We start from the raw sequence: 26190 nt of genomic DNA, 5'->3' as shown, positions 1-26190 counted from the left end.
ATTCTGCAGGAATTAAAATCAGTGATGTTCATGTTACGCACAGATCTGTGCAACAAGCTCAATACATAACCATACTATGTTGCATGTTACAAGTAAATGTGTGAAGTAGCCACATTACCTGACTTGCAGAGTAAAGTAGATCCCGCTTTATGCTCATTGACACCTTGCTGTATTTTACTGACACACATCCCTCTGCTGCCAACAAATAACCCACTGAGGACTCTTACGAAAGAGCAGTCCAAATGTTACACGTGAAAATGTATAGCAAGTGCAATAATCTGGCATGCAATGCAGTTCAATCTTTTTTATTGTTATAAGTTAATAAAAACCATCACAATAATATTACATACAAAAAGTTCATGAAACATGCAAAATGCAATGAATACAATTGACACTGTATTTACTATTTAAAATTCATTAAATGGTGCCAAGTGTTCTAAAATCGATCGTAATTAGAATTGTGCTAGCTGTTTATACTTTGCATTGTTCATGCTGCTAAGGCAGCCTAGCTTCCCCGCTGTCTCTAGTAATGTTCACTGGGCTTGTATTAATAGTTAGTATCATTTTTCCAGGCTGCCTAATGTATGGGTTTAAAAGATGGTCCTTCGGTTGTCAAGTGAGTAATGCCATACATACGTGATTGTAAGCGATCACAGTATCCCCGATAATTTGTTTAAATCTGTTGCTAGGTTTCGAATGGTGTTCCTTTGACTAAAATAACCTATTCTTACCACTATTGGTTTTATGTGCGAGGAGGCAGGGTTTCTATGGCTGAATGGCCTAGGTGTCTCAGGAGTTGTGTTATATTCTAGGCAATCAAGCAGGGTTGATTTGTTTCTCATGCAGTAGCAGGAATTTCAGATTTGTTGCAATTGATCTTGGATTATCAGTGGGGGCTGGGCTCTTCATCCAGCAAGTTAGGATCCCCCGTTCATTGAATGCAGGTTTCAGTCATAGAGTTTGAGGTGCTTTAAGGCCGGACAAAGGCAAGCCAGGTGGGCTCTGTCTTCCTTCGGAGCATCTCAAAGTCTGCGGATCTTGAACCTTTGTATCTGCAGACGGGTCGGTCAGCCAAGGATGGCAGACTCCGAATCCAAGAGCCAGCAGCCTTCTTTTTAGATATGCTGGATATGTCCTACTGAGGTATTCTGCTGGTTTTAAACTAATGTAGGGTTGGACCACCATCCAAGCATGTGGCCGGGAGGTTAATGTATACTTACCTTCAATGGGGGAGTGCAATTGAGCTACTTTGTTGATGGCTCGGCCGGATGTGGAATATTGTAAATGAAGGTCCCATAGGTTGACGGTATTCGTTTCTAGTAGTGAGGACCACAGGTATTTACTGTCTGTTGAATCATTATCATTATTCAGTGGCTGCCATAAGGCACTAACTAATGGGCTGTTTTGGTTACTCTGTATTTTGTGCCATATGTTGATGGTAGTATATCTTTGTACAATGCTTTGTTTCATTGGACTGAATCCCAGTCATACTTGCACGGGAGAGGCTCTGTGAGGGTTGCCAAATACTCGCTTGTAAGTATTTGTCTGCATTTTCTCCAAGGTAGAGGAATCTTTCCCCTGCATGACTGCACTTGCAAAAGACACTGATGGCAGTCATTTCGATGTGATAATGGCTAATAATGATTTCAAGAAGGGGTGTCAGCTTTTTGGCTAGCTCACAAAAGGCGTATGTCAGTTCCTTGCTTTTTTTCACCAAGTATTGTTTATGCATCATGAAATTTAGATTTTTATCTCTGATACAGCCCAGGAATTTGTAGCTGCTGACTTCCTCTAGGGTTATGTCATTTGACTGAGGGCCAGATGTACGACCGTTTTTTGCGGTCACAGTGGGGTATCAGACCCCTTTGCGACCGCAAAAAGCGAGTTGGCCAAGTACTATTCCTATTTTGCGAGTCGCAAATTATTTACGACTCTCAAAATAGGTATAGTGAGTCGCTATTAGGAAGGGGCGTTCCAAGGCCGTTCCTTCGTAATAGCGAGTCCTCCATGTATGTATGACTCTTTTGTGACCGCAATTGCAGTCCCAAAACAGTTGCAGTTTACCACCCTTCTCAGAAAGGTGGTTAAGCACTCACAAACGGGAAGGGTCCCCCCTTCCCCTTTGTGAATGCAGGGGAAAATATTTTTTAAGGGCAGGCAGTGGACCACCACCTGCCCTTAAAAAGATGAAATGGAAACATTGAAATTTTTTCTTTTTTAAATGCATCCCGTTTCCCTTTAAGGAAAACAGCTGCATTTAAAAAAAGAAAACTGCTTCATTGAAAAGCAGTCACAGACATGGTGGTCTGCTGATCCCAGCAGGCCACCATCGCTGTGAGGCTGGCCATTCCCAATGGGGGTCGCAAACTGCGAGTGGCTCATGAATATTGATCAGCCTTGCATTTTGCGACCCCTATGGGAATCGCTAACAGTGTCGCTGAGTACGTTGGATTTAGCGCATCGCAATTTGTTGCAAATTGCGAGGCGCTAAATCCAATGGTCCTACATCTGGCCCTTAATGCTTAGTGGGGTGCTGATACCATTTCCCAAAGTCATCGTTTTTGTCTTAGTTGAGTAGATTTCTAGCTTGTTTGTAACGGCAACTGCATAGAGTTCCTCCATACAGGGCCAGACTGGCCGTAGCGGGCACTGGGCATTTCCCCGGTGGGCCGCCAGGGTGGGGGCTGGTTTTGTTACCAGGGGCCGGCAATATCGGCCCCTGGTAACAAAATCAGCCGAAACCGGCCTTAGTAAACACCTCTGCTGCATCCTCCACCCCCCCAGGGGGGGTCTGGCCGAGCAGTTTGCCAGGGCTGGTTTCAGTTCCTAGTCCGGCCCTGCCTCCTCCACTCTTGTATGGCTCAGTAGACCAATATCATCCGCAAATGCCAAGTGTGACAGGGGCAATGTGGTGGGTGTGAGTTTACTTGATAAAGACCCAGTGATAGGTCAGCTATGAATAGGTTCAAGAGGTGGGGTGCCAGGACGCAGCCTTGTTTTAGACAGATAGTTGTGTATATACACCTGGACAGCCGCGTACCATCCGCTAATTTGATTTGAATCCCGGTGTTGGTGGACAATTGCTCTGTTGCTCGAAGAGTCCTCTCTTGAAGCCCCACCGCCTTAGGTTTGCCCACAGAAGAGGCCTATCAACTCGATTGAAGGTAGCTTTCTGGTCTATAAAACATGGAAACAGATTTTTCTTTAGTTGCTTGCATTTGTAAGCTATAGAAACTACTGCTAGAGTGTTAATGGTGGTTCCATAAAATGTTCAAAACCCAGTCTGGTTAAGCAGAATCTTGTTATTAGAGTCGGACCACTCCACCAGGTCTTCCAAGATTAGTGAGGCATAATATTTGGAGTCCGTGTCTATAAGGGTATTTAATCTATAGTTTGATGGATTTGATTGATTCCCCCCTTGAAGATTGGGCTTATTATTGAACCTCTCCAGCGGCTGGAGATAAGTCCAGTTAATCTCACCTCATTGTACAAAGCCAACAGTATGCTGGCCCAGTACTCTGGGTCGAGCTTGTAAATTGCCTGTGGGATGCCATTTGGGCCAGGAGCTCTGTTTCGTCGACCTGCCATAATTATCATTGCCACTTTTGCAGAGGTGCAGGACCGTTCCTTGGGTTGGGGCTGAGTTTCAGATGTCCTCATTGTAACTATCTTGCTTGTCTCTACATTGGTGCTTTTGTCTGGCACGGACAGGCACTTTTGGTTATCTCAGTCAGGTAAGCTACCCAGACTTTTTCCTGAATGCTTGAGCTGTTTATAATTCTTATATCTCTTCCAATGCAGTTGATGGTTGCCCAAATGTCTCTAGGTTTGTACATTTTGAATTGAATAGAAGCTTCGCCCTGAACTCTTCAGATTTTATTTTCCGTTCTTCCCAGAGTTGCTTTTGTATTGCTGTTTCAAAGGTTTTAATTTTTTTCTATTTTGCGCAGATATGCGGAATTTACCGACTTTCTTGATTTCGTGCCTTAGTTCTTTTCTTAGGGTTAGGGTTTTTGGCAGTGTACCTACTGAACTTCATGTGGTTTTCCTTCTTTTGAATGTCATAACTGGGCCTTATTTTTGCAGTTTTGTTGAAAACGTGTACCACACTTTAATTGACTTAACCACTCCTTAAATTCCTTGAGTCTTCAAGAAGCCTGGACGAGCAGTGCATCTCATAACACCTTCAAACTACTAGTTAACAAATCAGTTAGATCTACATCGTTAATCAAGGACAAAGCAAGCCTAGCAACCCGGGCCCATGGCTGGACTGTCATTCAAAGCTACACAAATAGCCTCTGCCAAAGCTACCTAGGAGTCGGGTTTACCAGGCGCACAAAGGAGAAGTTCCTACGTCTACGGCTGGGCCAACTTCCAGTACAAAACCACCTCCCCCCATGGATAAGACCCAAGGAAACTATCAACTGCCGAGTTTGTGGGAACTCAAAGGAAGACATCCTGCATCAAATATGCACCTGCAAAGGTCTGGACGAAGAGCGCAGATCCCTTCTAAAAAAGCACTTCAACAGGCTGGGCACAAGAACACGCCCGCAGGCAGTAAAGGCCTGCTTGGATGGAACGAACATTCAATTAGCATGCCACGTCGTCAAATTCTTGGACAAAGCAGAAAAGAAACAAGAATGACAGAGGGCGAAAACAGGCCAACGCCAATTAATGAAGTGAAACCCAAAACTGATAAGGAATCATTTCTCTTGACACGGGTAATGGCCTGATATCTGAACGGTAAAATAGGACACAATAACACTGCAGGGGACTGTCATGCCCCAATAGACCCAGCTATAAATATTATAGTTCGGCCAACATCCAGGCGCAAATCAAACACATAACCTTTCTTTTTTTGTATTCATTATAACTACTCTTTTTATTCGAAGCCAATCTTGTTGAATATACATATCTGTCATTTTATCTTTTAAATACCAATTGGATTTAACTTATGGTTTTTATATGTTAACAATTGCAATGGTTTTAAGTAACTGAGCAATAAAGACTTCTTCTTCTTCTTCTTCTTAAGATATGCGGAATTTACCGACTTTCTTGATTTCGTGCCTTAGTTCTTTTCTTAGGGTTAGGGTTTTTGGCAGTGTACCTACTGAACTTCATGTGGTTTTCCTTCTTTTGAGTGTCATAACTGGGCCTTATTTTTGCAGTTTTGTTGAAAACGTGTACCACACTTTAATTGAGTTGACATAAGGCATTATGCTGGCTTCCAGTACTGCTTTTGCCTTTGTGGCCAGCTTCGGGAGGGAATTATGGGTCCAGATTAAACACTTCAGACTAACTGATTGTAAGCTTCCGATTCCACAGGTCCTTGTTGATGTTCAACTGGATTTAGTAATAGCTCCAGATGTTGATGTGAGTGGCAACTTTCAGTTGTGGTTTTGATTTTAAACTTCCTTATCTGTTTCAATAGTGACAGAAAGAGGATCATGTTGTCAATTATTGATACAGAAGTTACTCCATACGTGTAAACCAGGGGGGATTGTCATCTTCAGTCCTGCCATTGATAACTTTCAAGCCCAGATGTTCGAGTGAGGTGACCAGTTCATTTCCAGAGTGATCTGATCTTTTTTGAGGATGAGTTGCTTGTGGAAACACTGCCCAGATTGCGTTTTCAGCTGCCAGATGCTCATCCTTCTCTGGGGAATAGATTAAGTTGGTAGTGACATCGCCTGTCACCACAATATCCCAGGTAGGGTTTGTGAATCTCATTTCCGATATGTCATGAATTAATTTCTTGAATAGGTTAGACTTTCTTTGAGGTTGGGGTGTGCAAAGATGTTGAAAAATATTACTGGGATTTTCCAAAGGTCGTGGCAGAGGCTACGTTTGATTACCTGAAGAGCAGGAGTGGAGGTTGGTAGTTGCTCTGAGTCAACTTTCAACGCCATGGAGACATAAACTGCAAGACACCCTCTTGGCCAACCAAATCAGCGAGTTATAATTGCATCAATATGATGACGGACATAACCCTCCAGTTGGAGAGCATTGATCAGCCAGGACCTTGTAAGGCTATGATATCATACCTTCTCCTGTCTTTTAATAGAGCGTCTTCTGAGAGTTTCTGCTTTGCACCCACAATATTCCAGGAGAGGATTCTAAGGGACGTTTTCTGGGGTGTGTTCATTTCTGGTTTCGGAATGCCATCATACCAGGATTGGAACATGCCTCCAGGTTGCATACCTTTGCAGATGGTGCATTAACCAGACAAGCAACTTAAGTGGCAGTGGCCTTGAGGTTACTGACACTATTTTCTGCAGCACAGGCTCAGTGCCTTGAGCTATCTAAATAGGGTTGAAATGTAGAACCTGCAAATGGCTACATTTTTTGTCATATTCTCATCCCATTGACGTATGACTAGCTGACCCTCAAGTCTTTTGTATTAGACAGAGAGAGTGCAATGATTGTATACATCGTAAAGCGTTTTCACCACCTTTAAGCCAAATTCTAATCTGGTCAATATTAGTTCTTTTAGTACATGGAGGAAACAGACAGCATTTATATAGCCCATTATAAGTGGATTTTCTGGAGGTGTTTGGCAGGTGTTATTATTACCCTCTGTCATAATCAACCAATGATATAATTCTCTGAAGGATCATCCTCTCATCTGTCAATTGGGATTAAAACCTGTGAACCTGCACGTTGAGGCAATATCTGCTGTAGATCTGCCCACCCCAGAACTATCCTACCATATACAGAGGCTTGCTTCAGCACCCTACTGGACTGAGTTGTCCCAAATGCATTTTTAGGAATACTCTGAGGGTCTCAGTACTGAAATCAAAACACAGATGACTGGGATTGTTTGTGCGCATGGTGATATATCCTCTCTCTTGCAATTCTTGGATTTAAGTGAATTGTTAATGTTTACAGGCGTAAGGAATATGTATTGTTACGTGTAAGAATATACATATACTTATTATTCTGTACTAACTTATTTCAATTCATATAGTTATATAATGTATTACATTTGCGGGGTTTCCAAGTAACCATCATCTCCAATCTTACCTTAAGATAGCCTGTACTATAAAGCACAATGTCTAAAATGTATGAATCATGTGTGCTTTCTGTAAAGTGTAAATGTTTGTGGTAAGGTATGATGCATTGCAAACCACCTGATTTTTTAGAAAACAGTGCTGAAAAGGGTCGAAGACAAGCATAAAGGCAGTGAGTGACATGATAGGGTCGTGAAAGGTTACCACATTGTAATTTAGTGTTCTTTAAAGAGGGGAGTCTACAACTCTTTCCTAAATTGAAGCAGTGTTTTGGCAGTCCTAATTCATACGGTGATGCTGTTCCAAATCCTGGGTGCATAGATGGAAAATCACTCTTGCCTTGTGTTTTTTAATATTTTCTAGTCTGTATTCCGATGGTGTCATGGCTGCAGCAGTGCAGAGGACCACCAGAGATGGTGAGCTTGTCTGTGAAAAGACCATATGTGATCTATCTAACTATCCAACTACATTAGGCAAATGTGGTCTAGAATGGAATGCTCCCTTTTTGAATGTGTGGGATATTTGGAAAACAAATATGGGCATGTAATTTTTGAAGCATGGAATCTAGAAAGTTATGGATTATCCTAGACAGAGCACTCAGTGATGTGGCCCCATGAACTGCTACTTACTGTGTGCTGGTAACTCCCAAATGCAAACAGTGAAAGCTACACAAAACTTTCATACTTGTAGGGATAGCCATACTGTGCTGGGTGGATCTATCTAAAACAGACTCCAACTCATTCATCAAAATTCAATTCACCTCCTTACCAAATCTTTCCCTACTTTGAATCTCCTCATCTGTTTATTTTAACAAGGTGACCATCTGTTCACTCTCTTCTTCTCCTCTTCTCGACTCCTAGGATGCACATGGTCCTCACCACTGCACCAAGGAAGAGCTTAAAGCATTTTTGGTGAATTTGTATAGCTTGTGACTAGTCATCACATTTTTCAAGTTTCTAGTAATTTATAGTACTTTGCACGCGCTGTTTGATGATTTTGCAATATTAACAATTTGCGAATATTTTGTAAAGTCAATTTGCAAATCAGTAATAGAGAATCGTTACATGGACTTTGCAAAACCTATTTGCAAAGTAAGAAATTGGTAATTGTTCCGTTTTACCAAACCTTCATTTATCAACGCATGATACATCACTGTAGGATCAATCAACAGTCACAAACCATTTTGGGAATTGTTTGAAACTCACAAAACATGCGTAAATCAGGCCCAACCTTCATACATCAGGCCCCAGGTGTCTCAGGGCTTTGTGAAGGAGCATTTGCCAAAGCAGTCCAGAATCTTCAACAGCTAACCTACAATTGTAAAGTTACTGAACTATGGGTCTGATGTACACAGGTATTTCAAGGTAGCAAACCTTGTGATTCCCAAAATCACAGGGTTTGCAACCACTAAATCCATTTTGCAATCTACAATGGGCCTTGTATGGGTCAGAAAATTCCTTCCAACTTGTAAAAGGAATTTTGTGACCCTTTGGTCTGAGGGCTGCCAGACTAGTGGTGACGCGGCGGTGACGGTGACGGTCCAGCTACAGCCGCACCGGCCGTCCAACCAACCCATTGTGAATAGGGCAGTCGGACAACCATGGTACCGCCGACGCCGCTAGGGAACCGCAGTCCCCTGGTGGTGCCGTGGCAGTCCCGAGGCCGCAATATGCTTGGTAGGACAGCCATGGTCCCGCCAAGAATTCTCTGAGTTTCCTCCGCCATTACGAGGTGCCGCTGCCATGAAAACCATGGCAGAGAGGAAACAAAGGTGCCTCATGCCATGTGGATGCACACAGAGGTGTACAATATCTGTCCCCTTGTGTGCATGCACCACAGTTCCTGCACAGCATGGACATTACAGTATAGGGCCATGAAGGCACCTTGTGTGGCGTTCCCATTATGGTGCCTTTTTCAATGGCACCACTGCCTTTGAAAGAGGCACCGTCATGAAACTGCCACCCTTCCTGCCCACTAGACCACTGTTAAGATGTAATCTGGTGGGCAGCAGCAACTCTTCGCAGTGCATGGGAGAGGCAGTGGCATGCCACCCTCCCTCACACTGCCAAAAACCATAATCAGACCCTTAATGAGTTCCAAATATAAGGGCGCATAAAAGAGAAGTTCTAAGATTTTTGTAAGTTATGTTATGTTAAGTGCAATTTATAGAGCGCACTGACACCGAAGGCTTCCTGGCGCTTTGAGACAGGGTGAGTGAAGGAGAAAGCGTGAATGGCAAGGTTTTAACCAAGAGGAGGGAAGAGGTGGGTTTTAAGCAATTTCCTGAAGTTAAGGAGAGAAGGGGTGGATTTGATGGAAAGGGGGAGGAGATTCCAAAGCCCTGGAGCCAGGTGGGCGAAGCGACGGCCACCGAATTTCTTGGTTTTGGCTTTGGGGGTGACTAGTAGATGACGGTGGGCTGATCGAAGATTGCGCGTTGGTTGATGAGGAGTATTTAAAGATTTGAGAAACGCAGGGTCCGGGACAGTAAAGGGCCTTGAATGTGGGGCAGGCCGCTTTAAAAGCTGCCCTTTGGCCTATTGGGAGCCAGTGTAATCGGTGAAGTAAAGGTTTGGCTGATTGCCATCTGGGGGTTTCGTGAATGAGTCGAGCCGCTTGGTTCTGGACTACCTGAAGGCGGTGTAACAGGGATTGTGGGAGACCGTAGTAGAGGGAGTTGGAGAAGTCTAGCCGGGAAAGCACAAGTGCGATGACAACTTGGGTAAGTGCGGCGGACGGAAGTAGATGGCGGATTTTGCGAATCTTCCGGAGCTGGTACATGCAGGATGAGATTACCGCACCCACTTGGGTTTTGAGGGACAGTTCGGCGTCGATAATCACTCCCAGACTCTTCACTGATTTGACCGGGACTGGGGGGGGGGGCGAGCTCCGCGGGCCAGAACTGCGGGCCCCAATGGGCATGACTGAGTCCAGGAAGGAGGAGCTCGGTTTTCCCGGGGTTTAACTTCAGTTGGTTTTGGTTCATCCAATGCTGGATATGGATCATAACTGCGTGAAAAGTTTTGATGGCAAGGGGTGAATTGAGCGGGAGGATAAGCTGTAAGTCATCGGCGTAGTTATAGACGATGATGTCCCATTTCTGAAGAGAGTGGATCAAGGGCTGGAGATATAAGTTGAATAGAAGCGGTGAGAGGGAGGAGCCCTGGGGGACTCCACAGGTCGTGGGGGTTTTTGCTGCAGTGTAGGGGCCTAGACGAACAGCCTGAGTTCTGTCTGAAAGGAAGGACTCAATCCACTTGAGAGCGGGACCCTGGATGCTTGCCTGTCCGACACGGTGGAGAAGAATGTTATGGTCCACCGTGTCGAACGCGGCCGACAGATCCAGGAGCACGAGGGCTTGGGGAGACCCCGCATCCGCATTCCTCCTCAGTGTGTCCAGGACTGCCAAGATGACGGCCTCAGTGGAGTGGGCAGGTCTGAAGCCGGCTTGGTTGGGATCAAGGTGACAGGAGGATTCGATAAAATTTGACAGACATCGTGTGACGTGGGCCTCCATTAATTTCGAAAAGTAGGGAAGGAGGGAAATGGGGCGATAGTTCGACGGTTCCAGGGGGTCGGCGCCAGGTTTCTTGAGGAGGGGCACAAGAATTGCCTCCTTGAAAGAGCTAGGAACGATGCCACTGCTGAGTGAGCCATTCAGCAGGGGAAGAATACAGTCAGGTAGATTGATGCAGATACTCCGCAGGACAGATGGCGGACAGCAATCGTTAGGGGAGCCGGATTTCACGCGAGTGGCGAGTTCCGCTAATGAGATGGGGTTCAGGGTGGGGAAAGTGGACAAGGTAGAGGTAGAGGTATTGTGGGTGAAGGTGTCCAATGGGTGTAACTGGGGTAGGGGAGGTATAGAGTTTTTGATTTTTGTGATCTTTTCCACAAAAAAGAGGTTGAGGGTGTCACATGCCTCTTGAGTAGGGGTCTGGGCGGGGAGGGTTCTATCATCAGTGGTGAGCTCGTTCATCACTTTGAATACCTCCTTAGATTTGTTGGGCGCAGACAAAATCCTGTTGGAAAAGTGTTCCCTTTTAGCTAGGGTGATAGCGGCTTTGTATACTCTGCGCGCAGACATGTAAGACTGCCTGGCTGTGTTGGAATAATCACGTCTCCAGGTACGCTCCAGCTGGCGTGTTTTTAGTTTTTGCTGTTTAAGGTCATCAGAAAACCACCTGTGGGAGTTGTGATGCCTAGTGCGGGGGAATTTGATCAGGGGGGCAAAGAGGTCACTGGCCGACTTCAGCCAGGAACCGATGTCGTGTTCTATTCCTTCAACGTTATCAGAGGGATTGAAGACTGGGCGGGTGTCCGCCAGAGTGGTGAGGAAGCCCTGAGAGTCGTGTGTATTCCATTTTCGAGAGGAGCCGCCAGCCATCAAAGGAGCAGGAGTTCGACCCACGACAGTAATGGTAGTGTCTACCAAGTAATGGTCTGGCCAGACACAGGGGGATATGGCTGGCTGGGTCAGAGCCAGATTGCAGGTCCAAATCTGGTCCAGAATGTGGCCCTTGTTGTGTGTGGGTTGGGTAACCTGTTGATTGAGGTTCAAGCTGTTGAGAGTCTCAAAGAGCTCTGTAGCATGGGGACCGGCGTTAGTATCATTAAACCAATAGTTTAGGTCGCCGAAAAGGGCGAAACTGGGGTGCTGCGTGAGTAGATTGGAAAGTTGTTCGCTCAGGATGGTTGGGAAAGATGGCATAGAGTGTGGGGGCCGGTACAGGAGGAGGAAGGTAAGGACACCGGTATCAGTCTCCACGCTGATGAGTAAGTTATCCACCTCAGGAAGTGGAAGGGAAAAAGAGGAGAGTGATTTCAGCCGTTTGGATATGATGGCTGCCACCCCACCCCCGGGCCGGTCGCAGGGACGATCGGCATGGAGAATATAGTAGTCGGGGGGGAGGGCCGCCAGAATGTCTGGGAGAGACTCTGATGTTAACCATGTTTCCGTGAGCAGGAGTATGTCGGGGCTGCTGTCAGTCAAAGGTATGTGTCAATGGCTTGAGACTGCAATTGCTGTGGCAAACCACTGATTAGTTCCTGACACCTGAGTGAAGGTGTTAACTACTTGTAGAGGAGAAGATGCCCCGGATGCCTTGCGGGGAGTAAACAGTGGCCCAGGAAACCACTGCATGCCAGCCTGATGTCTTCCCTTCCTGAAAACTTCTTTTGAAGCAGCACCCATCCCTTTAATAGACACAGGCTAGCCTCTTGCAAACCTCTATTCATGATGCCAATTGCAGGACACTGATTAACCATTTTGTGATGTGACTGATTGCTACATCAGTGCCATCTCAAAATGCTCGGCAGGTCACAAACATTTGGAGCGCAATTTGCACGCACATATTTGTGATCTGCACAACAGTACATCAAGGAATTATATCAAGGCTGCATTACAATTGGTTGCCTAGTTATTGCAAAAGGAATACATGGATAACAATCAACCTGCTGTTGCATTCTGGTTTACTGTGCTCATGCTGTGCATTTTAAGCACTGTATCCTCCCTACAGCTGGAATGGTTAGAAATATGGAAAAGGTTTGCCCAAGTTATGTTACTTAATTTATGTCATCCATGGAACTCAAGTAGATAGGAATGGTTTTATGTTTGTTTTTACCATGATTTCTTTCTTCATTATTGTTGTGAACTTGAATGTCACTGTAAAACAGAAAAAGAGACCAGAGCACTGCAGATGACTGAATAATTAAGTGACACGTACTTACTACATCAGTACAGAGGTGCTCAGTAAGAACTTTAGATCTCTTGTTCTGCTGGCATACTGGAGCATTAGGAAATTCAGAATTGGGTTGTTCAGGGCTCTATAAATGTCTGTGTGTGTGGAGAGACAGAGGCTGAGCAGCTCATCTAATTGGCATTCGGGTACTTTTTGTGCAAGATAGATGTAGATACATATCCAAAACAGCAAGTACCCTGCACAGATCTGAACATTGTGGGTGTTAAGCAAAGCCTCCTGGCCACAGGCATATAGCTGTTCTTAATGCACATACAGACTAATGCTCCAAGACTGATGCATACAAACACATTACAATAAATCACAGTCAACTAAATTATTGTTTTCTGGGACAGTGAATCCACAGCGCATGATGTTGACAATCCTTGCTTGTTACTATTTGATAAGGACTCCATGCATGTTCTCTCTTCAAGGTACTCCTGCAATGACCTCTCAGTGCTGTTCACTCCCTACCATGCTCAGGAGCTGCCCCTTCTCAGAACCCCAAATGACAGGGCTGTTCCACTGGCCCCTGCACTGCATGTCAGCACAGAATTTGCTTCCTGACGACTCAGCCCAACTAATCCCGACACTGCTCTCAAAAAACATATTACCAGACTGTAGGAAGCTTGCTCTGAATATACTATACCAAAATGAGGTATAGTGTGCACAGAGACCAGTGGAACCCCAAAGGTAGGCAGAGGTAAAAGTAGATAGCACCTTACTCTCTATTTGTGGTAGTGTGGGTGAGCAGTAAGGCTTTATCAGCGGGTAGTGTTAAGCATTTGTTGTACACACTGAGGCAGCAAATGACGTCACACACTCAAAGACTGAACTCAGACCAATTTGTATTTATCAAAAATAATATTTTGTTATATGTATTTTCTAGAACCAAGCAAGCCTGGTTCAGGTACGTGTAATTGGACTTTTTCAATGCAGGTGCAACAATACAAGCAAGCTGAATGAAAATGTCTTAGTTACAGGTTTGTAATTCTTTTCAATATAGTGGAAATTACTGTTAGATTACTTTTTGGATTCCTTTATGGATTACTTTGTCTACTCAGTGTGATATGCCTAGATATCACACTGGGAAATTTCCTAGAGAAAAGGTAAGTAAAGCAGTTTTCCATTTTTTTCAGTTTTTCAAGTTCTCATACAAAACCAACTCCACACGTTAAACAATTTACAAGGAAAAACAGTCAATATATTCCTATGGAGAAAATGTGGTTATCGGTTAACAGGTAAGTTCTTGGTTGTGGGAGTTGGTATTCTGGAGTAAGGACCAGGGTTCCCCCAAGGTCAAGGATACACTCTCAAAGCACCCTCAGTGGCACTAGGGCGGCCGGGTGCAGCATGCTGAGGCCCAATGTTATCCAATGGTTGATAGGGGCCTCCGGTTGGTGGCAGCTCACAAGCAGGCCATGAGGTTGTGGGAGCAAAGCTCCTCGTGTTAGGCTCAGGGCAAAGGGAGATCAAAGTTAGTACCAAGAGTATACCCGAAGTGGCACAGGGACAGCTGGGTGCAGGGTGCTGTTTTGGAGTCAAAGACTGCAGGCTCAGGGCCGAAAATCTTCTTGAGGTGACCACCAGTTGGAGAGGTATGTCGGGATGCCTGGGGATGCTGGGACACCGTCGGTTGGGGCAACCAAGGCCGTGGAACGTCGAGTGCAGGGTGTCTTTAGGCGTCTGGTTTTTCTTACCAGCTCCAGTCGCAGTTGGGGGATCCTCCAGAAAGAGGCAACAGGCTTCGTTTGGTGATTCGAGGCAGGTCAAAGATCACCAGATCTCAGGTCAGAATTGCCAGGGAGACCTCCTTGTGGTGTTGGGCCACTCGAACTCAGGCCGTAGGCGTCAGGTGCAGAGTGGTGCAGATTCGCCGATTTGGCCAGAGCCAAAGTCTGTGGGTGAGCAAATACGGTGCTCACGGGAAACAAAGTCTTTGACGGGGAAGGCAGTGCAGGTCTTCGGGATTCTTGAGGCTGTTGGCTGCAGGACACACCAGGATTTTGCTGGAGCAGGTTCAAGGTGAGTACAGGTCGGTACGGCTGGGGCCAAGTGAGTGGATGTCCTCCTCTTCTAAGTTTCAGCACGGGTTCTTTGGTCATTCTTCTTCTCTTCTTCTTGTCAATTCTTGTCTGATGAGGCAAAGTTCAGGTTTGCCCCAAAATACTATATTTAGGGGTGTTACAGGTAGGTAAAGGTTGGGACCAATGGGTCCTTTCCTTGGGGTGGGTACACCCCCTATTATGCCACACTCCAGTGGGACAGGGGCATATGCCTCACTCTGGTTGGCTGGGTCCCCCCATCTGCAAGATGGCTGGGACTGAGAGTTGTGCTTCACCTCGCCTCCCCCACCTGAAGGTTTGGGTTGGCAAAGGTGGGAACACTTCCCTTCCTCACTTGGTTTTCCTGACGATTCTCCTGCCCAAAGTGGGGGGTCAAAACCGGTGGGGGCTAGTTGCTGGAAGCAGCAAAGGCCTGGGTTATCTCACAAAGGCGGCAAACCTTTGAAGCTTCCCCTTCGTGGACCCTGCCCATGCTGGGAGAGGAGGCTTGGCTCCTCGTCCCAGGATGTGCATTGTTTCAGACCCCTGAGAGCAGCAGGCTCTCGACCCTCGGGTCCAGAAACATGTCTGGTGGTGGCAGCTGGCAAGCAGTCACTCAGCCTGGACACTAGTGGTAGGTAATTTTTCAGGGAGCATCTCTAAGATGCCCTCAGAGTGCATTTTTCATTAAATTCCACACTGACATCAGTGTGGATTTAAAGTGTTGAGAAGTTTGATACCAAACTTCCCATTTTTCAGTAAAGCCGTTGTGATTCTGTGGTGTTCGTAATGACAAACTCCCAGCACCATATACTCTTAATGGCATTACTGCACTTACAATGTCTAAGAATTAGCTTAGACACTGTAGGGGTACAAGGCTCATGCACCTGTGCCCTCGGGACTGATATAGTGCACCCAGCTAGAGGGATGGCTGACCTTTGCCAGGGCAGTGGGTTGCAGGCATGGCACGCCGGGATGTGTGCCATATCGACTCTTCACTTTGTTCTGCACTAAAACACGCAGCCTGCAAAGGCAGTGTGTGTGTGAAACGTACAGGGCCTCTAAGGGTGGTACAATAAGTGCTGCAGCCCTTAGACACCTTCCCTGGCCACAGTGCCTTTGGTACCATTTACAAGGGACTGACCTGTGGCCAAAGAGTGGCAGTTGGGTTTTGTTTCCAATGTAGTTTAGGGAAAGAACATAGGCCCTGGGTACCTGTTTGGCAGGAACCCAGGGCACACTCAGGCAAAGTACATCAGCAGTTTAGCAAAAAATGGGGGCAACCATGCAAAAAGAGGGCACTTTCTTACACAGACTGTTCGTTGAGTGTATGAGAGAAGTTTTGAGATTGGCTTGGGTAGGTCAAGCCAGCGCTCTTTTGGAAACCAGGACCAGCTGTTTCTGAACTCAACGCTATTTAATGCAGCACATATTTAGAAGCCTTTCAAGGTGCATGTTAGTTTGGGCTGACCACAGCTCTTGTCCTGACAGACATGCCCTGCCACCTAGCTAGATTTTATAAGAGGATGACCACACCTCCTACGGTAAGCAACTGTACTGCAAATTAGTGGCAGAGTCTGCAGAATATTTTATTCATGTTTTCAAATAACTGAGAAGAATTATAAATTAAAGAAAAAAGTGCAGTTATCAGACTTTGGGGCATATGCATCAACATCTGAATTTGAGATTCCCAAATAGCTATTTGTAAGAAATCGCTATTTGGTAATCGCAAAATGCAATGCACCAAAACAGGCTGCAAATAGCGATTCTCTAATTTTGATTCACTTAGAATCGCAAACACAATTAAGGAATCGCTATTTGCTATTGTGACTCCATTCTTTCCGCCTGCCTCAAGGCCCATAGGTGGGAATTGCTTTGCATTGCATAAATTGTGATTACCTAATTGGTAATCACAAATTAGGTAATGCAAAGGTAAGTGTGCCCAGGGGCCTAAGGCCCCCCTGAGGTGACCCTAACAAAAAAAGGTGCACAGCTAAGGCACACACATGCCCTAGGGGTATGTGTGCACCACATGGCACTTTGAAAAATGCAGCGTTGTGCATTTTTCAAAGTATGCACATATTACCATCAACTTGAAGTTGATGCTAATTAGTGTTTCCTAAATGCACAATTTGCATTTAGGAAAGGCTTCTTGCATATGCATTAGGGAATCCAAATTCCAAATTGCTATTTCCTATTTGCATTGGCAATTTAGGTAATCGCAAGAAATTGCGTAATCGCAAGAAATTGCGATTACCTAAATTGCGAATCCTAAAAACTTTCATACATTGCAAAAGGCCATTTTGCGAATTGCACTGTTTGCGATCGCAAAATACCTAGATAAATGTGCCCCCATATGTGGAAGCTCCATGGTGAAAGGGCAAACGCACATGTCCAAACATCCTTATTGATGAGCCGCCACTGCAGAGAAGGTGAGATTGAGAACATGACAAAACTTTGTACATACAGGGCCAAAAAAGATAGCTCCATATGTTCACCCTACAGAAACGAGAATGTACAACCAAAAAACTGTAAATTCTAATAAATCTTACTCTTCATCACCCCTTACTTTATCAGTCTCTAATCCTTCCCTAAACCCCTAACCTCAGCCCTTTTGACTGCCGCCTCAAACGTTGTGATGAAAATCTGTCCCTTCTTTGTTCCACTTGTACCATGAGAATGAATATTTTGACAACATTTCAGGAAATCGGAAAAGGCTTACTTTCAGAATTTATAAACCATGCAGTCTAAGGCTGCCAACTGTGTTTTTGTGGTCAAAGCGATGGAATGCACTGTGCATCTGGAGATCACACACTTCACCCAATGGCGGAAAACTGTCTGTTCTGGGGGAAAGGTGAAGTGTGTGGACTGTGGCCACACACCACTGTCCATGGGCACAGCCCACATGGTGTTCATTTGGAGGCAGAAGACATGGCCCTCTCTAAATGTGCCTGGCAGTGACCAGGGATAGATGGAAACACTGAAGTTTTAAATGAACTGCCTAAACCAATAAATGTACTTGCAAGTTAGAAGACCACACCTGCTCTTCATTCATGGGTGTGTCTGCGGTTACAAGGGGAAGCTGTAAAATTCCCTTAATCAGACTTATTTCACCACTGATAGTGACTTACTGTAGATTCTGCTGCTTTATTTAGGTTTAAGATATTTTTTATTGCAACACATATAAACAAACAATACAAATCATTGAGAGTGTCGGGGCACCACGGCGAAGGTCAGATACTGGGCTGGAGGCCCTGCAAGGAACATTCCAACAAAACAGTAGCCAGCTGTGACCCTCGGGGATAAACAGTGTTGCGAAAATCGTAAACAGCCCCCCCAGCCACCCTCCCCAACCCCCAACCCCCCCCCCTCCAACCCCGCCCTCCCCTCGTCCAGTGCCTGCTACTTTATTTAAACTTATTCTGTTCTTCCTACATTATCTCATCATGGCAGCAAAGGAGTTAGCTCAATGAGTTTGAATCTCAGAGGTGTAGTTCCCATCATCCATGTGACAAGGAACCTATTAGTATTGAGTAGAAGCAAAAAGATACTCGAAGACAGGGAAAAGGATGACAGATATAGTGGCAGCTGTGTGGTCAATTGTTTTAATTGCAAACACTCTGAAGTGGAGCTTGCATTCACAAAAATGGATTCTCCAATGGACAGTTCACAATGTGATTGTGACTGGATACCAATTTGATATTTGGAAGTGGTGTGTTTCGGCGTCCTGTCAAAATAACAACTCGGTATCAAATGTTTCAGTGTTTTTCAACTATAGCTCGGGTCACTCTGCATTGAAAAGGTATGACTCCCAAGCTGGGCTGGCAACAAATTTGAAAAGGGAAAAGCATCCACTCTACACCTCCAATTGACTCCTTTCAATTTATGAATTTTTGTAAAGTAATAAAGGGGAGTAGTCAGAGTTGGATTAGAATTTCAGACCGTCTGGCACTGTGGGCTGTGTTTTTGTGACCAGTCATGGCCCGCAGGATCAAGGAAAAGGTACCAGCACATCTGACAAAGTTGCATGACATTTATCCACTACCAGCATTTAGATGTAGGGCTGCCATAGTTTCTTTATGGGAGACCTCAACACTTTCCATCAGTACTGCTATCCTTTTTATGGATTTGTCCTTGTGAACCTAAGTGCAGCAGTATGGTAGGTGAAATACAGATGTCAGAAGACGCATCATGCTTTTTTGTCCAAAAGTGGCACAGAACAGGCCCTAGGGCTGAAGCAATGCAAGCCATATGCAAGGGTATCTTATTTGTGACTCTGTCCCAGGATTATTAGTTGCTGGAAGGACTATCCTAAGAGCTAATCAGGATTCGAGGGGGACCATGAAACATTGCCCACACAACCTTCTTGTGCCTTCCAACCTCCCCTCTCAGGTGCCCTAACTGGGCACCCAGATGTTGGAAATTATCTAGGTTCCTCTGCTCTGAACTTTGACGATCATCCACATCTATCCTTTCCCTAAAACGGATCACTCCATTGATTCATAGAATACTAATCTCAAATTCACATCAGGTAACATACATACAGAACAACAGAAACCAATGGACAACCAAGAGCTGATTTTGAGTCAGCAAACACTGACCCTGCTGCTGGCCAGTAAAAAAGATCATCCCTCACCCTTGGCCTGCTCTTCTCCCATCCACAGAATACATGGTCTGTCAGACCTGATAGGTCCATACAAAGTACCTACTAGGGTAGTCAGTTCAGCACCTGCACCTAGTTCACTCTTTCTCTTGTGTGGACAATATAGAACACTTATGAAAGCTGCTTATAACTAGAACATTTGCTCCACTGCCTTTTGACTAGGTTTGCACTATACAATTGCCACAAACATACAGACAGACAGACACACACACACACACACACATATATATATACATATAAGGCATACCTAAAAGGTTGATCCTCAGCTTCTTCTGGGCGGGATCAGCAAGCAAAGTCTGTCTGTTCCTGCTGCCCTAGCATGCAGCATTTGAAATTTCCCCGGCACTGCAGAATCTCATGGAAATGTAATAAATGGCATTGCACATGTCCGACAATTGGCCACAGCCGTGTGGTTTTAGAGCCTCCAGATCTGTTTGCCTAGTTTGTCCTGTGTGTTTAGAGCCCTTGTTTTTCCTTGTATGTGGCCAAGGGACCTCAGCCTCTGCCTATGTGAGCCTCTGCACCTGTGAAACCAGGTCCCGCGTCTCCAGACCCACAGTATCAGGTCCAGAGTTTGCAGCTCTGGAATCACCATGTCTGGATTTCACTCTGGGTGGAATATGTCGCTTGTACTGATGGCCCAAGAAAGAAGAAACAAAACACACCAAAATATATGATGAAAGAGAAGCTTGAAACCTTAATTTACTGTTCACAGGCCAGCCTTATGTATCTAGAAGAGGTCCAAGACACCAAGATGAAACTTTAATGAAGAGAGAACAGAACTGCCTTCTACACTGTGGCCTTAGAGATAAAGGTACATGGGCCTGTGAGCATGAAAATATGTCCTTGCTCGTAGTAAATCCTGCTAAAGGTCCTTGTTTGCTGTTCTGCACTCATTCCAAGTGCCACACATTATGTATTAGGGTGGATTTGTTGGCTCAGTGTCCAATGCATGCACTTAATAAATTGTCCAGCCTTTCATCCTTCGTGGAGGATAAAATAAATATCATTGAGTTGGGTAACAGAAATATCTGTTTTCAGTCAATAGCACCAATTGACCCATTTACTGCAATAATATTTAATCTCCAGATGAATGACACTACGAGATCTACATTTCAATTTGAGCCTGTTCCTTTCTGGTTCTCCCTAGTCTATTCTTCATGTTGTTATCTTCTCACTATTCTTTTGGAAAGCTTTGTGAATTATACAAAATGTGCAGTCTGCATCAAGGAAGTAACCCTGCACATGCAGATATCTGAAGTTTGTTATAACTTCTCCACTATGTTCTGTTTCTCCATCATGGTAGGAGGAGCCGGTAAGAGTCGGGTGTAATGGTTTTCCAGGCTTAGTCTTACCCAGTCTTAGTTAAATATGAAATTGCCACAAATAATTCTTAATTAATTAATTAATTAATTCATTCATTAATAATAATAACGAATACTAATTCATAATTAATTCATTCATTCTTTCTTGGTCCTGACATTTGAATATATTTGTTTTTAAATAAAGCCCTGATCTGCCAGTATAATAGATGCCCCATCCATGCTCAATTTTTGTGCTGATCAAAATATTCAATAACTATTTAAAGGAGGTCACAAACACAGTGAAACATTTAGCATTTTGATGTAAGTTTATTTTCACTGACAAGAATTTTCTTTTTTTTCAGTAATTGTTCAGATCCATTATTGGTTATACCCATTCCAGTTCTTCACTGCACTAATGTCTGTGGATGAACCTTTTGTGTCACCTGTGTTCTGTCTCCAACATTTTTTTATATCATGAAGGTATATTTCACAGTGTTTTCTTTTCTTAAAGGCTAAAGCATGCCAACCTGCTAGCAACGTTGGCAACATTTCCATATGTCCTTTGTAGGGACCACATATTGTACCTTACTTGCATCCTTTCCTGTAATTAATGATTAGTTACCAACTCCATCCCCTCAATAACGGATGGATTTTATTAACATTTTCAGAAAGATAAATAGGTGTTTTTGTACAAAGGCATCTTCATTTAAATCATAATATAAAGCATTAGTTCTATCATTAACTACCAAGAGGAGTGTGTAGTCGTGTGTAGGTTTTCACACACACACACACACACACACACCCACACACACACACACACATGCACACACACACACACTTGCACAAATGCACACAACCCCAACCTTGGAGAATCAAGTTCTCTCTCAAGGGCCTATTCACAAAGGAACATCTAGATGTATACACTTAGTACAAGTAAATTTCCTCTTGCACTTTAGAGTAAAATTACTGCTTTTGGCTATTGACCATTTGCAAGTGTAAAGTACCTCAAATGGGGTAGACTTATATGTTCTTACCCCTGAAATAGGGACTGGATCCAGTAAAAACCTCACATACGACTTAAAAGTTACTACTAGCAGTGATTTGAGGATCGCATTTGCTGTTCCACACACTTGGCGGAGACCACCACAATCGGAGCAGAGATTCCTCTATGGTAAAGTATTAGGAAAATTAAACCCATTTCTTAAACTATTTAAAAAAAAATAGAAAAAAATATTTGTATTTTAAATTTTAATTGTCATTATTTTTCTATATTTATTTTAGATGTAGAACAACAAAAAAGTATAGATTTATTAACTGATTCTTAAAGGAATTATTTTATATAAAATTACTATCTGGAGTTTAAATTAACAAATAGTCCCACCTGGAACGTTAAATAAAACCACAAACACACACATATATATATATATATATATATATATATATATATATATATATATATATATATATATATCCATATCCAACAGAGAAGTTGCCTGCAATGGAGGAGCCTCACGACAGGATTTTCAATAACCAACTTTCTTTATTGAGAGGGTTGCAGCGAGGAAACAAACAGCCATGTCCCACCAAAATGAATTGTCCAGCCTGACGCGTTTCGTGACCTGCATCACTTCTTCAAAGGCAAGGGAACTGAAGAGGCGGCAGCACAGCAGTTTATAAAGCACCACACAAAATGCGAGTCTCCGCCTTAATGGGTGTGGCCTCTTCTCATGGCCTGATGGTCTTTGTAGTGCCCAGTATTACTCAGGTGAGTTGCCGTGCCTTGGCCCCCAAAAATTAGTTCAATAAAAATACCACAGTGGGCGGAGGGGAATGACTGGGGTCCCCGCTGACTCGATCTTCTCTCAATAACAGGCTCCTGTCCCACACGCAGCGGCGCCGGTGGCGTCGTTACAGGAGTGCTCGTAGAACACCGGGACTCCCTCCGCGGCTCAGGCATGCCGCCTAAAATCCAACAGAGAAGTTGCCTGCAATGGAGGAGCCTCACGACAGGATTTTCAATAACCAACTTTCTTTATTGAGAGGGTTGCAGCGAGGAAACAAACAGCCATGTCCCACCAAAATGAATTGTCCAGCCTGACGCGTTTCGTGACCTGCATCACTTCTTCAAAGGCAAGGGAACTGAAGAGGCGGCAGCACAGCAGTTTATAAAGCACCACACAAAATGCGAGTCTCCGCCTTAATGGGTGTGGCCTCTTCTCATGGCCTGATGGTCTTTGTAGTGCCCAGTATTACTCAGGTGAGTTGCCGTGCCTTGGCCCCCAAAAATTAGTTCAATAAAAATACCACAGTGGGCGGAGGGGAATGACTGGGGTCCCCGCTGACTCGATCTTCTCTCAATAACAGGCTCCTGTCCCACACGCAGCGGCGCCGGTGGCGTCGTTACAGGAGTGCTCGTAGAACACCGGGACTCCCTCCGCGGCTCAGGCATGCCGCCTAAAATCCAACAGAGAAGTTGCCTGCAATGGAGGAGCCTCACGACAGGATTTTCAATAACCAACTTTCTTTATTGAGAGGGTTGCAGCGAGGAAACAAACAGCCATGTCCCACCAAAATGAATTGTCCAGCCTGACGCGTTTCGTGACCTGCATCACTTCTTCAAAGGCAAGGGAACTGAAGAGGCGGCAGCACAGCAGTTTATAAAGCACCACACAAAATGCGAGTCTCCGCCTTAATGGGTATGGCCTCTTCTCATGGCCTGATGGTCTTTGTAGTGCCCAGTATTACTCAGGTGAGTTGCCGTGCCTTGGCCCCCAAAAATTAGTTCAATAAAAATACCACAGTGGGCGGAGGGGAAAGACTGGGGTCCCCGCTGACTCGATCTTCTCTCAATAACAGGCTCCTGTCCCACACGCAGCGGCGCCGGTGGCGTCGTTACAGGAGTGCTCGTAGAAATATGGCAAACTCACCAGAGTAGCACAGTTGCACTACGTTGACCATCAGGCCACAGGGGTGGCCACGCCCACTCAAGGCGGGGTTTCATTATTTAATTGTGGTGCAAAAGACTGCCGTTTTCATTTCAACACGATCCCAGCATCCCATGAGGAAGTGCTCTCCATAGCACGAAACGCGTCGGGAGGGATTTCAAGTTGCCGCGATGTCTGCCTGTTGTCACTGCCTTCGGTGAATAAATGGTGTCAAGATTTGAACTTACCTGTGTGGCGTCCTCTCTTTCCAGGCAAACTATTGATTGGATTGTTGCGGCACCGCCTGAGCCGCGAGAGTGACCCCGCTGCGCTTTGCGCAGTCCTGTTGAGGTGCACAACGCATTTCAGCACAAAGGAAGGGTGAGTGCGATTCAGCGAGTGGAGCGGCAGTACAAAGACTGGCATGCTGTGTGTACACCCACTGAGGACTTTATTGACAGAAAGTTGTTTGAAATATGGCAAACTCACCAGAGTAGCACAGTTGCACTACGTTGACCATCAGGCCACAGGGGTGGCCACGCCCACTCAAGGCGGGGTTTCATTATTTAATTGTGGTGCAAAAGACTGCCGTTTTCATTTCAACACGATCCCAGCATCCCATGAGGAAGTGCTCTCCATAGCACGAAACGCGTCGGGAGGGATTTCAAGTTGCCGCGATGTCTGCCTGTTGTCACTGCCTTCGGTGAATAAATGGTGTCAAGATTTGAACTTACCTGTGTGGCGTCCTCTCTTTCCAGGCAAACTATTGATTGGATTGTTGCGGCACCGCCTGAGCCGCGAGAGTGACCCCGCTGCGCTTTGCGCAGTCCTGTTGAGGTGCACAACGCATTTCAGCACAAAGGAAGGGTGAGTGCGATTCAGCGAGTGGAGCGGCAGTACAAAGACTGGCATGCTGTGTGTACACCCACTGAGGACTTCATTGACAGAAAGTTGTTTGAAATATGGCAAACTCACCAGAGTAGCACAGTTGCACTACGTTGACCATCAGGCCACAGGGGTGGCCACGCCCACTCAAGGCGGGGTTTCATTATTTAATTGTGGTGCAAAAGACTGCCGTTTTCATTTCAACACGATCCCAGCATCCCATGAGGAAGTGCTCTCCATAGCACGAAACGCGTCGGGAGGGATTTCAAGTTGCCGCGATGTCTGCCTGTTGTCACTGCCTTCGGTGAATAAATGGTGTCAAGATTTGAACTTACCTGTGTGGCGTCCTCTCTTTCCAGGCAAACTATTGATTGGATTGTTGCGGCACCGCCTGAGCCGCGAGAGTGACCCCGCTGCGCTTTGCGCAGTCCTGTTGAGGTGCACAACGCATTTCAGCACAAAGGAAGGGTGAGTGCGATTCAGCGAGTGGAGCGGCAGTACAAAGACTGGCATGCTGTGTGTACACCCACTGAGGACTTCATTGACAGAAAGTTGTTTGAAATATGGCAAACTCACCAGAGTAGCACAGTTGCACTACGTTGACCATCAGGCCACAGGGGTGGCCACGCCCACTCAAGGCGGGGTTTCATTATTTAATTGTGGTGCAAAAGACTGCCGTTTTCATTTCAACACGATCCCAGCATCCCATGAGGAAGTGCTCTCCATAGCACGAAACGCGTCGGGAGGGATTTCAAGTTGCCGCGATGTCTGCCTGTTGTCACTGCCTTCGGTGAATAAATGGTGTCAAGATTTGAACTTACCTGTGTGGCGTCCTCTCTTTCCAGGCAAACTATTGATTGGATTGTTGCGGCACCGCCTGAGCCGCGAGAGTGACCCCGCTGCGCTTTGCGCAGTCCTGTTGAGGTGCACAACGCATTTCAGCACAAAGGAAGGGTGAGTGCGATTCAGCGAGTGGAGCGGCAGTACAAAGACTGGCATGCTGTGTGTACACCCACTGAGGACTTCATTGACAGAAAGTTGTTTGAAATATGGCAAACTCACCAGAGTAGCACAGTTGCACTACGTTGACCATCAGGCCACAGGGGTGGCCACGCCCACTCAAGGCGGGGTTTCATTATTTAATTGTGGTGCAAAAGACTGCCGTTTTCATTTCAACACGATCCCAGCATCCCATGAGGAAGTGCTCTCCATAGCACGAAACGCGTCGGGAGGGATTTCAAGTTGCCGCGATGTCTGCCTGTTGTCACTGCCTTCGGTGAATAAATGGTGTCAAGATTTGAACTTACCTGTGTGGCGTCCTCTCTTTCCAGGCAAACTATTGATTGGATTGTTGCGGCACCGCCTGAGCCGCGAGAGTGACCCCGCTGCGCTTTGCGCAGTCCTGTTGAGGTGCACAACGCATTTCAGCACAAAGGAAGGGTGAGTGCGATTCAGCGAGTGGAGCGGCAGTACAAAGACTGGCATGCTGTGTGTACACCCACTGAGGACTTTATTGACAGAAAGTTGTTTGAAATATGGCAAACTCACCAGAGTAGCACAGTTGCACTACGTTGACCATCAGGCCACAGGGGTGGCCACGCCCACTCAAGGCGGGGTTTCA

General features: G+C 45.4%; 1 protein-coding gene across 1 annotated transcript in view; it reads right to left on the bottom strand.

Annotated features, from left to right (window-relative positions):
* The window catches only part of LOC146799536 (carbohydrate sulfotransferase 9-like), a 128270-nt gene that overhangs the window by 5331 nt on the left and 96749 nt on the right, over window positions 1-26190 (bottom strand). The gene's annotated exons all lie outside the window — the stretch shown is intronic.

This window comes from Triturus cristatus, chromosome 9, assembly GCF_964204655.1.
Source record: "Triturus cristatus chromosome 9, aTriCri1.1, whole genome shotgun sequence".
NCBI classification, from domain to species: Eukaryota; Metazoa; Chordata; class Amphibia; order Caudata; family Salamandridae; genus Triturus; species Triturus cristatus.
Note: the sequence above shows the minus strand (reverse complement) of the source record. Positions and strands in the feature narration are given on the sequence as shown.